Raw genomic sequence first — 20377 nt, 5'->3', positions numbered from 1 at the left:
ACTTCGACCAGCTCGCCCGGGATCAGAAGTCTGACAAGGGCCTTCAAGACCGCCATCACGGGCATGCGGTTCAGAGACTTCCTGACTCTAAGCAGCGAAGGCACCATCCTGTGTGATATCTCCATAGGCACCCCACAACCAGTGATTCCACAGCAGTGGCGCAGGCAGGTCTTCTGTCACATCCACGACCTTTCACATTCGTCCATCAGGTCCACGGTCCAGATGGTGGACCTCTTTTTTCCCCTGTTCAATGTACTGATCTAACAGTCTTTTGAAAGATCATATTGTACCTGCCTCCACCACCACTGCCAACAGCACATTGCACCCATCACACTGTGTCAAAAATTTACCTCTTGCATACCCCCTGTCCTTACTCCCAAGGACCTTATCCTTGGGATAAAGACTGTGGCCATCCACACAATCAATACACACCTCTATCAAGTCATCCCTCATCTTCCACTGCTCCAAGGAGAAAAGACCAAGCTCACTCAACCTATCCTCATAAGGCATGCTCTCCAATCCAGGTAACATCCTTGTAAATCTCCTCTGCATCCTCTCTATAGCTCTGATATCTTTCCTGTATTGGGGTAACCAGAACTGAACACAATATTTAAGAGGAGTTTAACCAAGGTCTTATATAGCTGTTACATTACCTTACAGCATTTATCTCAATCCCATGGTTAAAGGAGGCCAAACACACCATTCGCTTTCTTAACAACACTATCAATCTGTGCAGCAGCTTTGAGTATCCCATGGACACAGACCCTAAGATCTATTAGTTTGTCCAACACTGCCCAGTACTCCCATTAAAGTTGAATTTTCAAATTTGACCTACAAATTGAACCACTTAACACTTTTTTGGGTTAAACTCCATCTGCCACTTCTCAGCCCAGCTCCCTTTGTAATCTCTGACAACCGTCCAGACTATCCACAACATTGGAAAAGCAGCTCCTCCTCATCTCTGTCTTTAATCTTCCTCCTTGAATCTTGAGGCTATGTTTCTTAATTCTCATCTTACTTACCACTGGAAGTTTATACTTCTCTCTAAGATCCCCCCTTTTATCCTAAATTCCAATGAGTATATTTTGAGGTTATTCAATCTCTCCTCATAACTCTTTCATCTCCAAAATCAACCTGATTCTCTGCACCACCTCCAAAGCAAGCACACTCTTTCTCAAGTAAGGAGACCAGAGCTGCACACAATACTCCAGGCCTCACCAGTACTCGGCACAGCTGCAGCAGAACTTCCCTGCTCTTAAATTCAATCCCTTTGGCAAAAAAAGGTCAATGTTCCATTTACCTTTGTGATTGCCTGCTGCACCTTTTGAAAGAAGGAGTGATTTACAATTATCAGGTCTGCTGGCAGTCAAATTATAGTGATGGCTGCATTTGTGGCAGAGAGAATATGGTGTTGGAACCTCAGTTCAGGTCTTTATGGATAGGTCAGTCTGTAAGTGATAAGTTCAAGCTGACATAACAATGCAAACAATGAGAAGCTGGAGGAACTCAATGGGTTAGACAGCTTCCAAAGACACATTTTGGAATCATTTCTGGTTCTGAAATGTTGATAGTCCATTTCTCTCCTGGATGCTGCCTGGCCTGATGAATCCCTGCAGCTTCTCATTGTTTGCTCAAGATTCCAGCATCTGCAACTTTTGTGACTCTGTTCTATTAATTGTTAAAGTTCAAGAATCAGATTTATTGTCAACGTATATACATGACATCATATACAACCCTGGGATTCTTTTTTTCTTGTGGGCAAGGCAGAATTATTAATTATTGGTAGTGCAACTAAGTTGTATTCAGCCTAACCAAATAAAATGTTCAAAAAGCTGACTCTGCAATACAGAGAGAAACAATTAATAATGTGCACAAGAGTCGGCAAATGAGACCCTGATTAACTTTGTCATTGAGGAGTTTGATGATAGAGCTGTTCCTGAATCTGGTGATGTGAGGCTTATGGCACCTTTTGGAGGGCTTTACGCTCAGGAGTATTGGTGCCCCCATACCAGACCGCGATGCAGCCAGTCAGCACACTTTTCATCACACCTCTGTAGAAATCTGTCAGGGTTTCTGATGTCATATCATTCATTATTATTAATCACAATAGTTCCAATCAGTATTAATTAAATTGATGTAGATTTTCCAGAAGTGTCTCAGAATGTATAATCTTGAAGATTAGCATATATTCTTCAATAGGAGGTCAACAATTTATTTTATTGGCTGGATGAGTTTATTGTGGAGTTTACTGTTAAATACTCTTCACCTGATTGTAGTTTCAGTAACATTCTGTGATGCACTGTTAGCCAGAATCAGACACACACAAAGATAAAGACTGTACAACAGGCTTTAATCCACAAAGACTTCCAAAGGCTATGGCTGCAGCAACTCTGAGTGAGGCCTTGGGAGGCTGGCGCAGGCTCATATCCCGGAGGGTGATTGACACCTGACCGGGTGGGGCTTGATCCATTCAGGCCGACTGATTGACAGCAGGCCAGGTGTTGTCCTGTCCCCTTACACTCCTGCAGGTACAGAGGTTGCCCCCTGCAGTAGGCCACACACTCAAAAACCTCGACTCCATCCAAGTCAGAGAGCAGAAGGAGCATTCAGTCCCTGCACAAGCAGCATCCTCTACAAAGCTACGCCATCTCCTCCTCCACAGCCTGCGACCTCTGGTCCCCAGACACACAACACCCCGCACATCTTCCTCGGAACCTGTCATGACAGAAGGAATGCAACTCTTTGGGACTGAATACAGGAGCGTTCCGACCGATATTGTGGGAGTGCCTTCACCACGAGGATAGCAGCAGGCTGATAAGGTAGCTCACCCCTATCTCTTGCAGGACATTGTAGTCCAGCAACCGCTCTCCTTCCTGTGAGAGAACAACAAAATACAACTGAAAGATCATATTTGGATTGAAGGTTTTAGAACATAGAAGAATACAGCGCAGGAGCAGGCCCTTTGGCCTACGTGCCTGTACTGAACATGATTCCAATTTAAACTAAATCTTTTCTTCTACATTCCCTTTCATATCCCTCCATGCTCTTTATATTTATGTGTCTGTCTGGAAACCTTCTAAATCTTTCTATTGCTTCCGCTTCCACCACTACTCCTGGCAACCCATTCCAAGCAACCACCACTCACATCTCCTTTAAATTTCCCTCCTCTCATCTTCAGCACATGTCCTCCAGTATTTGACACTTTTACCCTGGGGAAAAACATTCTATTTATCCCATCTAAGCCTCCCATGTTTTTAGAAACTTCTATCAGGTCACCTCTCAGTTCCTGATATTCTGGGGATAACCCCTTTTCATCCAATCTCTCTTTATAACTCATAGCCTCCAGTCCAGACAACATCCTGTAAACCTCTTCTAAACCCTCTCCAAAGCCTCCACATCCTTCCTGTAATGGGGTGACCAGAATTCCACATGGTATTCCAAGTGCTACCTGGCCAAAAGTTGTTTTAAGAATTTTGATTCATCAGAATCTTCCTGCATGACATGAAAAAAATGAGTGCTCGCTCATTCCTTCAGTAGAGATAAGAACTGAGTTCCTGATTTACTGCTGTGCTTTATGCAGCTCATTCTCATTAGTACTGCCAGGAGAAGGTCTTGCCTGCCCTGCATTAAGGGCGATTATGTGGTACCTTGGCCAAGTTTGTTCCCCTTTGCTTTTGATGGATAAGACATTAAGATTTTAAGACATAGGAGCAGAAATAGGCTTTTCACCCCATCGAGTCTGCCCCGCCATTTAATCACGAACTGATCCATTTTCAAACAGCCCCACTGCCTGTCCTTCTCCCCATAACCTTTGATGCACTGGCTAATCAAGAACCTATCAATCTCTGCCTTAAATATACCCAATGATCTTGCCTCCACAACCACCTGTGGCAACAGTTCCACAGATTTGCCACCCTTTAGCTAAAGAATTTCCTCTGTGTCTCTGTTCTAAGAAGTTGAGCCCTCCTGTCCTTGACCCTCTGGTCTAGATTCTGGCAGCCAAGATATTCTATATAATTTCTTATGCAGCCACACACACACACACACACACACACACACACACACACACACACACACACACACACACACGCACTCACAGACAGCACTCACAGACACATGCACTCGCGTGCACACACACACTACTGTGCTTATGGAATATACAAACACACATGTATGTGCATATGTACAGATGTCTGCCAATACAAGAATGCACAATCACCACACGCACACACACACACACACACACACACACACACACACACACACACACACACACACACACACACACACACACACACACATATAAACATACACCTAAAATTTTAAATATCCCCACGGTAAGTTTATTGAGTATTTGCTTTGAAACCATTCCCTTGGGAAATTCTAGAGGAGTTAACCCACAAACCCACGAAATGATATTCCACTTAAGGTATTGTGTGGTGCAATCAGTTTGCATCACAAGAATTCAAACATGCTGCCAGCTATCTCTAAAAATTGACAACTGCTACTTAAGAGCTGAATGCAAATTGCTCCAGGAACATCTGAAGGTATCATTTTCTGAAAGTATATTCATGAAATAGTGAACAGGGGATGGATTGTGGCACCTTTTCTCTTTCATTCCACTGAAAGTCCTGGGAAGGTTGCAAGAAATTAGAGTGAATAATTGAAAAAAGGATTTATGAAACTTGAAAACACATTGACAAATGATTGTTATAAATGTTTGATGGACTATTTATAATTCTGGGTGAAAGATGAAAGGTTCTTATTAGAATTTAAAGAGAGGCAAATAGATTCAATTGGATTCTTCTTATCATGGATAAATACACTCAAGGGGAAAACAGAGTGAAACAAGGAAGTCTGCAGATTAGAGTGGAATACACAAACGTGTTGGAGAAATTCAGCAGGTCATGCAGTTAGATGTAGAAAGTTTGTTTCCCATGCTGGGAGGGTCAAGGACAAGAGGGCTCAACTTCAGGATTGAAGGGTGTCTGCTTAGAACAGAGACGCAGAGGAATTTCTTTAGCTATAGGGTAGCAAATCTGTGGAACTGTTGCCACAGGTGGTTGTGGAGGCAAGATCATTGGGTATATTTAAGGCAGAGATTGATAGGTTCTTGATTAGCCAGTGCATCAAAGGTTAAGGGGAGAAGGACAGGCAGTGGGGCTGTTTGAAAATGGATCAGTTCATGATTAAATGGCGGGGCAGACTCGATAGGGTGAAAAGCCTATTTCTGCTCCTATGTCTTAAGGTCTTAATGTCTTATCCATCAAAAGCAAAGGGTAACCAATGTTTTGGGCCTGGGGTACATTGCTTACCCTTTACTTCCTATGGATGCTTTGTGATCTGCTGAGTTTCTCCAACTCGTTTGTGTATTGCACAGTGAAAATAGTGTCCCTCCCTGATCACTGCTTGAGGCAAGCATGCCGATTCAGACACACCCTGAAGTATCCTGACAATGTCCTTGATTCAAAATCAGAACATTCCCACCTGTTGCACCAGTTCTCAGATTCATGGTGCTCCTGTAATGCCCTTGAGCCATGTCATCAGTTTACTGCCAATTTGTGCTGATATCAGAATAGTTTTAGGTTATGAGTCTTCTCCACCATCTCCACCAATAGAAAGGTCCCCTTCTTGCAGCTTAAACGTTCCGGCAGAATTTAACTACTTGACTAAAGAGAAACCACCTGCTCCCTTTGTGGACTGTTTCTCCCTCGCTCTGCTTTAATTAAATCCTGCACTGGAGGGGGGTGAAAGTGAGGTAAGTAGGACCAGGGATTTTGAAATGGTTAAAGTGCCAGAAGGCATGATGTAAGTGGGAAGGGATTGATTTGAGGAGAAAGCACAGGGTCAAGAATGCATGGAGATTTACCAGGATGTTGCCTGGATTGGAGAACCTGTCATGACAGAGCTCAGGCTTTACTCTCTTTATTCTTTGTAGAGACGAAGGATAGGATGAGAGGTGACTTCATAGAGGTATGTAAGATTATGAGGGGCTCAGATAGGGTGGACAGCCAGCATTTGACTCCTGGGGCAACAATAGCAAATACCAGAGGGTATCTGTTTAAAGTGAGGGGAGGAGGGTTGGAGATATGTTTTTTTTTTAAACACAGAATGGTGGGAATGCGTTGACAGGGGTGGTGGTAGAGGATGGTTCAATAGAGATGTTCAAAAGACTCTTAAGAGACACAGATGTAAGGAAAATAGAGGGTTATGGCTGTGAGGTTGGGGAAGATTTGATTGTGGTGAATCAGGTTCCCATAGGTCGGCACAACAAGGTGAAGGTTTGTACTGTGCAGTTATGCTCTATATTCTAAGGTAGAAAAAGGTCATCTGCGACTCTTATGTCCCCTTCCCCACTACTTGCTAAACATGCATAAAGTAACAGTTCCTCTCTCATTCTTTAGTTCTAACCAAAGACAAGAAAACTGCTCAATTATATTGCCCATTTCCAGTGCTATGATGTTTATTGATACGGCCATGTGTTTCCCTCATCTCTTCACTTTCTTTCTCAAACACATTGAAGCCAAGAATATGATCCTTCATGATACACAGGAGACTGCAGATGAGGGAATCTGGAGCAAACACCAATCTGCTGGAGAAACTCAACGGGTTGAGCAGGATCTGTGGGAGAAAATGAATGATCAATGTTCTGGGGTCAGATCTTTCATCGAGACGTATTACCCATGGTTCCCAATCCTTGAGTGGTCCTTCCAATTGCTGCTATATCACCACAGAAGCAGTGTTTTTATTTAAATATTTATTTTTTAAACGTTTAGACATACAGCACGGTTACAGGCCATTTCAGCCTACTAGTCCATGCTGCCCAATTTACACCCTATTAATCTACACCCCTGGTACGTTTTGGACAGTGTAAGGAAACTGGAGCTTCCAGAGAAACGAATAAACTCCTTAAAGACAGTGCGGGATTCAAACCCTGGTCAGTCCGATCACTGGCACTGTCAAGGTGTTGTGCTAACTGCTATACCAACTGAGCTATCCTAAACTGGAGCATTTAGCCCTTTGAGACCTGGCTTGGAACCTGGCCAGCATCATAGTGCCATGATCTCGCTCTCTCTCCATATCCTGAGCTGGCTTGACCATTTTACCCAAAATCGTCCTGGACTGGGTCCTTTTCCCTAGGTGCTGGGGTGTGAGGTAAGTCACAATAAAGGAGCTCAACCTGAAATGTTGACAGTTCCCTTTCCATAAGACCATAAAATATAGGAGCAGAAGTAGGCCATTCGGCCCTTTGTGTACACTCTGCCATTCCGTCATGAGCTAATCCATGCTGCCATTTAGCTTTACTCCCTTGCCTTCGTCCCATAACCTCTGACCCCCCCCCCTGACTATTCAGATACTACATTAAATACACCCAACGACCTGGCCTCTACAGCTGCTCATGGCAGCAAATTCCAGAGGTTCACCACTCTCTCGCTAAATGGGCACCCATCAATCCTGAAGTTGTGGCCTCTTGTCCAAGACTCTTCTACCATGAGAAACAAGTTTGCCACATCTATTCTGTCCAGGCCTTTCAACGTTTGAAATGCTTCTCTACATTCTTCTGAACTCCAATAGACAAGGTCCTTCCATCTCTACTCGGATGAGTAGTGCCCTCAATGTGCACCATCCATGTGGGACAGCACAGTCCCGCACCGAGACTTTTGCAGCATCTGTGGGTTTATCAGTACTGTGGCAACATTTTGATCTTCAAGTTCCTCTTCAAATAAGATTCCTTGCCTGACCTCTGTTGTCATTCCTGAGCCAGCAGCTGGAGATGTCTCACCAAACTCTCTCATGCCAGGGAGAAGTTCTGATATTACAAGGAGAGTAAGCACTCAAGAATACAGCCTGCCCTCACATTCTCAGGGTGAACGAGACAAGCATCTTCTCACATTAACATACCTTGAGATAAAACTTACAGCCCACCTCTTCTACTTGTTCTCTGAAATTAAACTTTACTTAAATGACCAAACACAGGATTAATGATCTCAATAAATGGTCCTGACCTAAAATTGACCATGGATGCTACCTGACCTGTTGAGTTCTTTCATCCTCTAATTGTTTGAATAGATTAAAAATGATAGGCGGTGTCATTGATAAACGCCATCAAATATTCAAAAAACAATGCTGCATCTCATATCCTGGTTCCCTGCTCTGATCTTGTGGCCAAACCCAATAAGTCTTCTGGTTAAATCATATGGAGCACACATGGAACTCAAATGTAAAGGGATGGCGTCTGATCAAGTTGCTGTAAGGCCCGTGTTAATAACAAATCATTCCATGTTAACTGATTATTGTTTGTGATATGTGGCAAAAACCTTCACTAAAGAAGGTTTTTCTTTTATTCAATGTGATGAGATGTGAGATGGTGAAAAATCTGCATGGTGCTTGCTGTAAGAATTTACTTACATTCTGACTAAGAGAAAATAATATTTCAAAAGATATATGATGTAGTAAAAGTGAAAATATGAGTAACTTGCTGAATCGTGATATTAGATAGGGGTTCACATCCCATCTATGCTCTACCCTGATGTGTAAGCATATAGATCCACAGTCTCCCTTCTCCCTGCCCCCTCAGTAACAGGAAGATGAAGATATTACTAGCTTCAATGTGATCCATAAACATTTCATTCTAACTCAATGTTCAGAATTTTCATCCTAATTGTGGTGCAATGTATTGTATGAGCTGGCCTGTCCTCTGAACCTGTGACTTCTCCCTCCTGGAAATCCCTATAAAGATTGTTACACCCAAACTCCTCCCTCAGAACCTGGCTTGGAACCGGGCCAGCAACATGTGAGATGTGCTGATGTCTTAAGGTGATTAAAGCCTATTAATCACAACTCTCAGTCTAATGTGGTTGATCAATAGCGCGACACTAATAAAATATGCTGTAGTGCCAAATACTATCACATGCTTGAGACTCCATTCCAAACATCCTGCCGTGAAATTCAAAATTATACTGACTAAAATACCACTCTTAGAGAAACGAGAATTCCTCCTTCAATACACTGAAAGGAACCTTCCCTTCTCTCTCCATCCAATGCCTCTGTCCTTTCAATATAGGCATTATTTACCTATATCACATACTTCCACTGTAAGCAAGATCTCTTTGATTTCCTTTACCTATTTTATCAATTTTTTGCTATTTGAACCTACATTCACTGCCAATTATTGTGATAGGTCGACCATTCTCCTTAACACATCAATGGCTCCATTGTGGAGAGAGTGGCAGCATAAAGTTCCTTGGTGTGCTGGATGACCCACAACACCTCGTCACCAGTCAGGAAGGTGCAGCAGTGTCTACACTTCCTAAGGAGGTTGAGGTAGTCAAGGCTACTGACCCCTATCTTGACAGCAATTTACAGGAGCACAATTGAGAGGGTCCTGTGTGGCTTCATCTCTGTGTGTTCAGTAATTATAAAGCATTGGAGTGGAAGTCAATGCAGAGGGTCATCAAAATGGCCAAGAAAATCACTGGGGTCTCCCTTTCCTCTATTGATGAAATTCACTGCCAGCATTATTAAAATAGACCTTGAAGAACTATTGAGGACCTTTTCCATTCAGCACACAGTATCTTTGACCCACTGCCATCAAGAAGGAGGGACAGTATAGGAGCATTAAAATCAGGACTGCCAGGCTGGGAAATTGGTTCTTCCTGCTGACTGTGAGATTGATGAACCATATCCTGTAACTGACTAAATTATTCTAAAATATTTAGATATATTTATTATAAATTATATCTTTTTGTATTTATGTGATTATTATGTGTTGTGTATTGTGTGAGTATGTGTATGTACTGAGGTCCAGAGAAGCGCTGTATATGTACAGTCAGATGATAATCATCTTGAACTTGACACAATTTGCTGTTTCCATTCCTGTTCCTCAGACTAATTAGATTGTGTTGCTAGTACACGGTTTGAAAGCGAACAGCAGCCACAAATTCTGTTTGTCTCATCTGGGCAACTGCATCTTAACAGGATTGGACAGATGGAGCTGAGTTTCAAAACTGGTTTAGCCTGAAGCCAATTTTTACTACTTACAGCACACTGCAGAAATATCCATCTAACAGCCTGTTACCTTAACAACCAACATGACACACCAAGCTATATGGTCAACCAATTAATTGCATTTCCCTCACAGGAGGTACTACACCCCAATCGCGTTTTGTGTTCTTTTGCCCAGTTCCAACACTGCAGCGATGAGCAGCAAGAGATTGAGGGGAAGGAACAGAATGCGAGCCTTGAGTTACATTGTGAAAGGTCCAATACCTGTGAATATTAGTTGGGAGGAGATTGAAGGACTGATATCCTCTTCAGAACCCCTTCTCCATTCAACCATTGTCAGAATGTAGAACTGCAGGCAGGACTGGTGAAAGGCTTCATTTAAAATATGTCCAGCTTTGAAAGAGATAAAGATAAATAACCAAAATTTTGGGCCAGATTATATCTTTACCTCCTATGAATGCTGCGAGACCTGCTGAGTTCCTCCAGCATTCTTGCTTTTACTACAATCAAAGCGTCTTCAGGCTTTCATGTTTCATTTCCAATTCTAATGGAGAGAACTGTTTGCTCCACATTCCCACTCGACCTCTGACACATTTACTATTTTGTTTTTACGCAGTTAGTGTTTTCCATACTTATGCAGCTGCAGAAGGCAAGAGATGGGTGACATGGTTAGTGCAATGTTTAGCAAAATATTACAGTGCAGGCAACACGGCATCATATCTGCCACTCTCTATAAGCAGATTGTAAGTTCTCTCCATATCTGCAGAGGTTTGCTCCAGTTTCCTACCATGTTCCAAAATGTACAGGGTTGGAAGGTTAAATGGCTGCATGGGTGAATTTGGGCAGTGTGGGCTCATGGGTCGGAAGGGCCTGTTACCATGCTTCATCTCTATCTTAGCTCCACATTCTGCCTATGTACATCTATTAGAATAACTCTTATTCAAACAGGATCTAATGGAATTTTCTCGCAATTCCTCAGTCTCCGTCATGTCTTCTTCCAGGACAAGGTCTTCCATGCCAGATCATCCGAGATGTCCTCCTTGTTCAAAATAATGTGGCTTCCTTTCCACCACCATCAACTCAACCCTCACCCACATATCTTGCAAGTAGGTGCAAGAGTAGGCCAGCCAACCCTTCAAGCCTGCACCACCATTCAACACCATCATGGCTGATCCCATAACCTCAATTCTCTATTCCTGTTTTCTCTCCATACCCCTTGATCTCTTTAGCCATGAGGGCCTTGTCCAACTTTCTTTTGAATATATCTAACAAACTGACCTGAATAACATTCTGTGACAGGCAGTTCCAACTCTCTAAGTAAAGATGCTTCTCCTCATCTTAAGTCCAGAATAGCTCACCCCTTATCCGTAACCTGTGCCCACTTACCACTTTTCCTGTGACCCCTTACCCTTTAGCCTGAAACCACTTACCACTTTATCCTGTGGCCACTTACCCCTTATCCTTATTTTGTGACTAGGAAGCTCTCCCATTATCTACTGCCTCCTTCTTCTGAGAAGGTAATACTGCCTTCATTCCAGGTATGTCAGGTTCAAATAATAATCGTGTGGCAGGGACGAAAATTTTTAATTTAAATTATAAATTTAGACTTACAGCACAGCAACAGCCCCCTTTTGGCCCATGAACCCGTGCCAGCCAAATACCTCAATTAACCTACAATGCTGTACATTTTGAAAGGTGGGAGGAAACCGGAGCACCTGGAGGAAACCAACACAGAGACGAGGAGAACGTACAAGCTCCTTAAAGACAGCGCAGGATTAGAATGCTCTAATAGTGTTACATTAATCGCTGTGCTAATCATGATGTCCTATTGCAAATAGTCTGTATCAGATCTGCTCATTCAGTCCTGGTTACATCAGCTTGCACAAATGAGAGGGAGTAAATAGTAATATTATATTGAACTAATAACCACCTGAGGTTCTGTAGGAATTTCTTTAATCTTCCCTCTGGTGCCATTTTTCAGTGGGAACAAGAACAAACATTTTTGCCTCTTTCATCATATCAGGTAATGGCAGTAAAAGTTAATGACAAGGTTGGGAATGCTGTGCCCCTGCTAATTCTTTGAAGGAGTCATTCAATATCAATCCATACTTTATTCACTCAACAGGGACCTTGCTCTAATCTGCACCCGCTGCAGAGTGATTTGCTGAACTTTATTGCAACATAATCTCAGCTAGTGATCTCCAAATAAATGAGATTTCTTGACCTTTCTCCCCATGGAAGAGAGAAAGTCTCCACACTCCCTGTCCAGCCAAGTTCTGATGCATTTTTTTGAAGGGAATGCTTTGGTCATGTTTCAGCACAGAATTAATATACTTTCAAGTTCAAGTTTATCAGCATCTGATTGTACAAGTACAACCCGACGAAACGCATTCTCCGGTCCTCGGTACAACAACATGCAAACACACAACCAGATATAATACACATGCAGACAAACAATACATATATACATATAAATTAATAAATAAGGGTCTCACAGAGTTTGTGTGAGCAATTCATTCAATCGTGCAGCAGTCTCACTGTTTCTCATTCTGGTGGTTCTGTCTCTGATACTCCTGTGTCTCTTTCCTGATTGCAGTAGCTGAAAGATGAAAGTGTGTGGGGTGGAAGGGATCCTCATTGATTTGGTGAGCCATCTTCAGATAATGATCCCCATAGATCATGTTGATGGGTGGGGGGAGGGAGATCCCAATGATCCTTTCTGCTGCACCTATGGTCCTGTGGATTGACCATCAATCCAATGCTCTACAACAAGTGTACCACACCGTGATGCAGCTGGCCAGGACAGTCCTGATAGAGCTACCATAGAAAGTTGACAGGATGGTTGCCTTGCCCACCTCAGTCTTCTTTGATTTTAAAATTGTGCATTTTGGTTACTATTAAACTAAAATGTTTTAATCTTCAAGAATGAAAGAGTGCAGAGGAAATTTACAGGGATGTTGCTCTGTCTTGAGGAACAGAGTTACAGGGAATGGTTAAACAGGTCAGGACTTTATTTCACTGAAGCATTAATGAATTCGGGGAGATTTGATAGAGGTATGTCACATTTTGAGGGGTGTAGATGGAGTAAATGGAAGCAGGCTTTTTCCACTGAGGGTAGGTGAGACAAGAACTAGAGGGCATAGGTTAAGGATGAAAGGTGAGATGTTTAAAGCGAACATTGAGGGAACTTCTTCAGGCAAAGAATGGTGGGAGTGTGGAATGTGCTGAAATGGTGAATGTGGGGTCAAGTTTGATAGTTAAGAACAATTTGGACAAGTACATGGATGGTAAGGGTATGGGGGGGGACTATGGTCTGGGTGCAGATCAATGGCTCTAGGCAGAATAATAATTTGGCACTGACTAGATGGGCCAAAGGGCCTGTTTCTGTGTAGTAGTGTACTACAGTTCTATGGTTGAGAATAAACCAGCTCTGAGAATCCACCATGACTAGAATCTTTGCTAAAGCAGATGTTCTCATGTTTATTATTATCTGACAGACAAAACAGTGTTTCTATGGACCACAGGGCACACACGTACGCACACTATACACAGCACATAATAATCACATATTTACATAAAGATATAATTTAAAATAAATATATCTAAATATTTTGGGATTGTTTACTTGGTTACAGGATATCTATCATTCATTAATCTCATTGCCTGTGGGAGGAAGCTATTTCCCAACCTGGCAGTCCTGATTTTAATGCTCCTGAACCTCCTTAATGGTAAAAAATACTGTGTGATGGATGGAAAGAGTCCCCAATAATTATTTGAGCCCTATTTAAGCAATTATCGCAGTGAATGACATCAATAGAGGAAAGAGAGATCCCAGTGATCTTCTCGGCTGTTTTAATGATCCTCTGCATTGACTTCTTGTCTGATACTTTGCAACTACCGTCCCACAAAATGATTGTCCTCCTGTAAAATGCTGTCAAAATAGGGGCCAGTAGCCTTGCCCTCCTCATGTGTGTATGTGAGGCAGGTGGGTAAAAGAGGGACTTGATCTGTGGGACATTTTCCCTGCAACATGAAAAAAATCTTCCCTCATTGCTGACTGTCTTTTTGCGATGAATTTCAATGTGAGTTTCTATGGTAACTGAAGCAGCCAAATGGTTTGCCTGACATATCCCAAGAACTTTCAATCAAATCTCTTTAAAAGCACAGCCAATTAGTCTTGGGTTGGTCTGAGAAATTGATTATCCTCTTGTGGTCAGGAGTAGTGTACCAGACTGAATCAGATAAGTCTTATTTTTACACAGGAATGTATTGTCATGCAGAGCAATGTTTCCTGGCCAACAACCTCTTGGAGTCATATCCTACTAGAGCAAACTTGATCCAAGCAAAGCCTTGGGCATGTGGAGGTTTGCTCAAGGTGTCAATGTGAACAGTGATTCTGGGAGACAATTGCCCAGTTAGCAGAGGCTGGTGATAAAGACAGTCTTTACCTGGGATGCAATGTGCTGATTTCACCTCACCTGGGGCCAGATCTTTGTTGCAGATTGTGTGATGGCCTTGCTGAGCACCTCTGTGGGTGAACAGATGGGCCTGAGCCTCATTTGCCTTCCTCTTTACCTCCCTGTATCTCTCCCACTCTATTTTCTCTGCTATTTGCCTCCTTTGATGTGCAGTGTGAATTATCGAGACAGAGTGGAAACAGGGCCTCAGCCCAACTTGCCCATGCCAACCAAGATGTCCCACCCACACTAATCCCACATGCCTACATTTGGACCATATCCCTCTCAACCCATCCTATCCATGCATCTCTCCATTTTTTTCTTAAACCTAATACCTACTTTTAATTTTTAATTTTTAAAAAAAAATTAGACATAAATATATATGTCATTGAAAACAAAAGATGTTCTTAGTAGCAAGGTCAATGAAACTACCATCCAATCATCAGATCCAATTGCCCACAGGAAAGGAAATCTATCATCCTTTGGTGACTCAAAACCTATCAATGCAGTTAGTCCCTCACTTCTTGGGGAGTAAGTGGTGAACATCAATGGTGACTGTGGCCCTGCCACATGCTGTGGATAAATAAAAGTATTTTCCCCCCACCCCCTTAAAAGCTAGTTATCTGTCCTATGTTTAATTCTTTCTTTGGCATTTTTCTTGCCATGGAAATAAAAAGGTAACAAACCAATCTGGATCATCATTTTGTGAGAACAGGTCATTCTAAACTGGTAAAAGTTAAGCAATGCTTTAGAAGGTGTTAACTTACAGAGCTAATTCTTCCAGTAAATGACATCATCCAAGCCCTTTAGGTGCTCTAGTTTTGTGAGGTTACACCAGCCGTATTTATTCTCACTGGGAGGTCCATTTCCAACAGTACAGATGTGTTAGTATTGCTGGTTTCCAAATTGCCAGCAGCTGTTTTCTCTTAGTTGAGCAGAAAAAAAAACTCCAAGAAATATTTAAAGGCAATTTGAAGCCTTCCAAATTTGTCAGCAATGTTAACATTATATGTCTTCTGTGAGATCAACAGATATCCTTGCCCAAATGTGTATGAAACACTTGAGAGATAGACCAACCCAACAAATTATATCTGGATATCCTGTGAGATATCTAGAAGATACATCAAAAACTTCCTTGAAAGCCTGGGACTAAGGCTGAAATTCAATTGCAGAGTCGGGGGGAGGTGAAGAGCAGATTGGGGTCCAAGTCCGTAGGTGATAGGGTGGTTAAGGAGGCCTATGGTGTGCTGGCCTTATTTAGTCAAGGGATAAAGTTCAAGAACCGCAAAGTAATTTTGCAGGTCTATAAAACTCTGGTTAGGTGACATGTGTTCAGTTTTGGTCACCTCATTATAGGAAGGATGTGAAAGCTGCAGAGATGATGCAGGGGAGATTTACAAGAGAGAGAGGGGGTGAGACAAAACGTTGACTGGCTTTTATTTCCTAGGGATGTTACGAGACCTGCTGAGTTTCTCCAGCATTGTTAGCAAAACATTACAGCGGCAGTGACCACAACATGATGAAGAGCACCATTAAACAGAAATTTTACTCTTAAGATGTGTGAAAGGAGCTGAATGAAAGCGTGGCCAAGGGGCTGAGCTTCAAGGAACTTTGGCTGTGCAACGGTTAGTGCAAACCTATTGCAGCACCAGTGACCTGGGTTCGAATCCAGTGCTGTCTGTAAGGAGTTTGTACATTCCCTCCATGTCTACGTGGGTTTTCCCTGGGCCCTCTGGTTTTCTTCCACAACGTACAGGGTTGTAGATTAAGTGGCACAGGTTTAAATGGCCAGAATCAACTTGACCATGATGTAAATATTATTTTTTTAAACTAAAATTTTACATTTAAAAAATTTAATTTGATCTTTTTGCATTGCAGAGGAGATTTATCAGGATGCTGCCTGGATTAGAGAACATGTCTTATGAGGAAAAGTTGAGTAAGCGAGGACTTTCTATTTAAAGGTGACTGAGGGTGAGAGGTGATTTAATGGCAAGATGTATGATTATGAGGGCCATAGATAGAGTGAACAGTCAGCTCCAATGTTCCTTCTAATTTTTAGTCGTTAGTGTGTGCAAAAATCTTAGGTTGTGCAAATTCTTTTCAGGTGACAAATGTACGTGTGCACTGAACACTTGTGAAAAAGTAAACTTGAAATTGTTTCAAGACCATTTTGGCACAGCCTATCTCTCATGGCGAATAAAATTGTATTGGCATGTTTTAACATGATATAAGTATGATTGCATTCTACACAGTTTTTAGTTAAGATTTCGTTCTATACTTTGAACTACATTATTTCAGGTAACCAACCTTTTGTGCGCACATTAACTCCCTTTGTGCACTGGCTGCAAAATGCATGTGAACACGCACAGGTTAAAGGTCAGCACCCTTTACCCAGGGCAGCAATGGCCACTACCAGTGGATATCTGTTTAAGATGAGTGGAGGAAAGTTCAGGGGAAATGTCAAATGATATTTTTTATACCAAGAGTGGAGGGTGTCTGGAATGCATTGCCATGGGTGGCAGTGGAAGCTGATAGAACACAGCAATCAAAAGACTCTGAGATCTGCACATGGATGCAAAAAATATAAACAGGAGAATATGGAGTGTGAGGGAAGGAAGAGTTAGATTTATTGTGGGGAAGGTTTATATTGGAAGGCACAAAATTATGGGCCAAAGCGCCTGTACTGTGCTGTGCTGCTTTCTGATATCTGATCGTCTGTGATAGGATAAGGAGGTTCCAAATGACTCAAGAGTTAGTGCCTGAGAGAGGGTGAGGAAGCCCTGTTAATCACGGCTGATCCATTTGGAGAAGTTGCAATTAGAGGGAAGGGATGAACTGAGAATGTGGAACCGAAAAATTCTTCAAAATCATTGTTGGAAAAGTGAAATAAAATAAAGCATGGAAATAATCATGAAATAATCATAACACATGGAGCTGTAAGGGGTGCATCTTCTGCAGCACCCAAAAGTGCTCTAGAAACTCAGCAGGTCATGCAATAAAAGGGACTCAATGTTTCGGGCCTGAGCCATACCTTCTCTTAGAATAGAAGAACATAAGACCTCGCTGTATTGTTCCTCCCACCTGTGTCCACATGTGACCTCCTATCTATTATCCTGGGCTCCTCTCTCCTCTCCTCTCCTCCCCCCCACCCTCACCTTTTTATTCAGGCTCCTGCCTGCTTTCTTTCTTATTCTTGATGAAGGGCCCAGGCCTGAAACATTGGTCACCCTTCACTTCATATGGATGCTGTGTGACCTGCTGAGTTTATCCAGCACATTTGTGTATTGCTCTCAACCTCAGCACCTGCAGATGTCCTATGTTGAACCATAAGAAGGTAGGAGTCACGCGGCCCCATGAGTCCAGCCTGCCATTCAGGATGATGATGAATGAGTTGCTTTGGGCTCACTCTTAATCTTCCAGATTTTCGGATGGATGAACCAAGGGGTTTTGGGAGGAGTGTCAGAAGGTGGAATGCGCAGGAGACAAACCTGATCTTATCCGCTGGTCAAACAGGATCAAGTTGGCCAATCCGTTCCTGATTAAAGTGTGCCTGGTGAACTACTCGAGATAGTGAGAACTGGGAATGTTACTTTAATGTTGGATGAGTGGAGCCAAGGGAAATTAACTTAAATCATTAAATAGTATAGTCAAAACAATTCACAGAAAACACACGCTTTTACTCAAATGTAGCAATCCACTGGGAGAGTGTTGAGTTAATGTTAATGGAGATGTTTAAATCACAGTGTAGAAGGGATGTGCAACATTTGGAATGGCCCTTTTGTTTCTCTTCTCATACCAAGTATGTTGCTTCCTCAACCAACTGGGCACCACAGTTAGCACAAAGCTTTTGCAGCTGGGTTTGAATCTGGTGCTCTCTATAAGGAGTATGCACATTCTCCTCGTGTCTTTAGTGGGTTAGCTCCAAGTGCTCTGGTTTCCTCCCAGCCTCCAAAAATGTATGCGGTTAGTAGGTTAATTGGATTCAATTGGGCGGCACGGGTTTCAATGGCCGAAATCAGCATCTAGTATGTTGTAAATAAATCTGAAATATTGTGTCAGTGACAAGGAATCCTAATTTTGACATTCTGGGCTGGTCCCATTTACCCACATTTGGCCCATATCCTTGAAGGGTGGCATGGTTAGTGTACAGTTAGCGCAACACTGTTACAGAGCCATCACCCCTCAGCATGGCATCTGTGAACTTCCCTTTTGAACAATTTCCTCTCAGATTTTCCCTGTTGCTCCCCGCTCCACAACCCTGTGCACTTGGCATCTTCTGCTCCACCTCTGAAACCGGAGAAATTGGTTTTGAGGAGAGGGCGATGAGGAGTTGGCCTGATAAAGAGTCAAAAGTTGTTTCCTCCAACGCAGGTGAAGCAAGGAATCTGATGCCTGCCCATTTGGAGTATTGCTTTCACTTTTGGTTACCAGACTCCAGGAAGGATGGTGTCAAGCTGAAAAGGGTGGAGAGAAGATTTACAAAGATGTTGCCAGGACTCGGGGGCCTGAGCTGTCGGAAGAGGTTGTGCAGACTAGGCTTTTATTCCTTGAGTACAGGAGGATGAGGGGTGATCTCACAGAGGTGTACAACATCATGAGAGGAATAGATCAGGTGAACTGAGAGAGTCTTTTGCCCAGAGCAGGGGCATAACAACCAGAGAACATAGGTTTAAGTTGAGGGAAGGGGGAGAGATTTTACAAGGACCTGATGGGTAACTTTCTTTTTAACAGAGGGTGAAGGTTGTATGGAATGGGCTGCCAGAGGAGGTAGTTGAGGCAGGTACTAGTGGTGAAGAAAATATTGAACTGATACATGGATAGGGTAGGTTTAGAGATATATTTAGAGGGTAGATGAAGGCAAGTTGCCTTGAAGGGCCTGTTTCCATGTTAACTGACTCTATGATAATGTCAAATGGCATGGAAACAGCTCTTCTCCCCAGTCTACTGGTGCAGGTCTTGATGCAGGGTCGTGAGCCGACTATCCCTCTTCCTCACCCACTGAGTTGCTCCAACATTTATCTGAAGTCCTTTCTGTCTTTCTATCCTCCATCAATTGCTTGAATGTTGGATGTTTGAAGAAGAAGGTAGACAGCTCAGCAGGGAGGCAATGTGCTACACTTTGGAAGTTAATCCACTGCCAGGCCAACGGCAGCCTTGCTTGGCAATGCAAATGTTGTCTTCACATTTGAAATGTTCCCATCTCATCTCATTTCTGGTTCCAAAAAGCCAGCAGGAACACAGGCCATAAAGGGGCCATGAGGGACAGCTTGGCACCGAGTGCATGACTTAACTCCTACCAAGGGCCTGGAGTGGAAGAAGCCTCCAGGTCTCAGCATCAGTAACCCATGCAGAACAGTGGCGGATTCAAGAATTGTGATCTTTGATGTCCAGGCTCACTGTGATCATGAAGAACTTCCACATGGCTACAGAGCCATGGATTGATAAGGTGTGGTACCAGGCCGGTTGGCCCAATGAGTCTATGCTGACCATCAATGGCCCATGCACACTTATCCCATTTTATTTGCCCACATTCCCATCAACTCCACCCAGGTTCACCCCTCACCTGCATACAGTGGCCAATTATCCTGCCGACCCCACAAGTCTTTGGGATGTGAAAGGAAACCATTTCACCTGGGGGGTGGGAGGATGGAATTCCTGGCAGAACAACTCTCCCCATGGATGCTGCCTGATCTCCTGAATGTTTCCAGCTTTTTATTCCATTTTATTCCACTCCATTGTCACTGCCACACAACGTTCCATTCCCATCAAGACTCTTTTGTCACTTTCTTCCACTGGGAGTCACCTCCAGCAGACAATTCACTTTGCAGCATGTCGTTAAGACGTGGGAGGAAGCCTGAGCACCTGGGAGAAGCAGAGAGACATGCAAGCTCCTTACAGACAGATCAAACCTAGGT

The 20377-nt window shown here is 42.9% G+C and overlaps 1 long non-coding RNA gene across 3 annotated transcripts in view; it reads right to left on the bottom strand.

Moving 5' to 3' along the window:
• Positions 1-2342: 2342 nt before the first annotated feature.
• LOC138761705 (uncharacterized) overlaps positions 2343-20377 on the bottom strand; it is a 25245-nt gene continuing 7210 nt past the window's right edge. Inside the window, exons 1-4 of one of the 3 annotated variants that reach the window (XR_011356437.1) lie at positions 15230-15936; positions 10454-10645; positions 10270-10366; positions 2343-2873 (exon numbers count right to left, since the gene is read on the bottom strand). This is a non-coding gene — a long non-coding RNA (uncharacterized lncRNA). Of the gene's footprint in view, positions 2874-6457; positions 6622-10269; positions 10367-10453; positions 10646-15229; positions 15937-20377 lie in introns of those variants that run through there. The other 2 variants (XR_011356438.1, XR_011356439.1) reach the window with 2 other exon arrangements.

The sequence above is a fragment of the Narcine bancroftii genome, chromosome 4 (genome assembly GCF_036971445.1).
Source record: "Narcine bancroftii isolate sNarBan1 chromosome 4, sNarBan1.hap1, whole genome shotgun sequence".
NCBI classification, from domain to species: Eukaryota; Metazoa; Chordata; class Chondrichthyes; order Torpediniformes; family Narcinidae; genus Narcine; species Narcine bancroftii.
The sequence above is the reverse complement of the archived record's forward strand: the minus strand, read 5'-3'. Positions and strand labels throughout refer to the sequence as shown.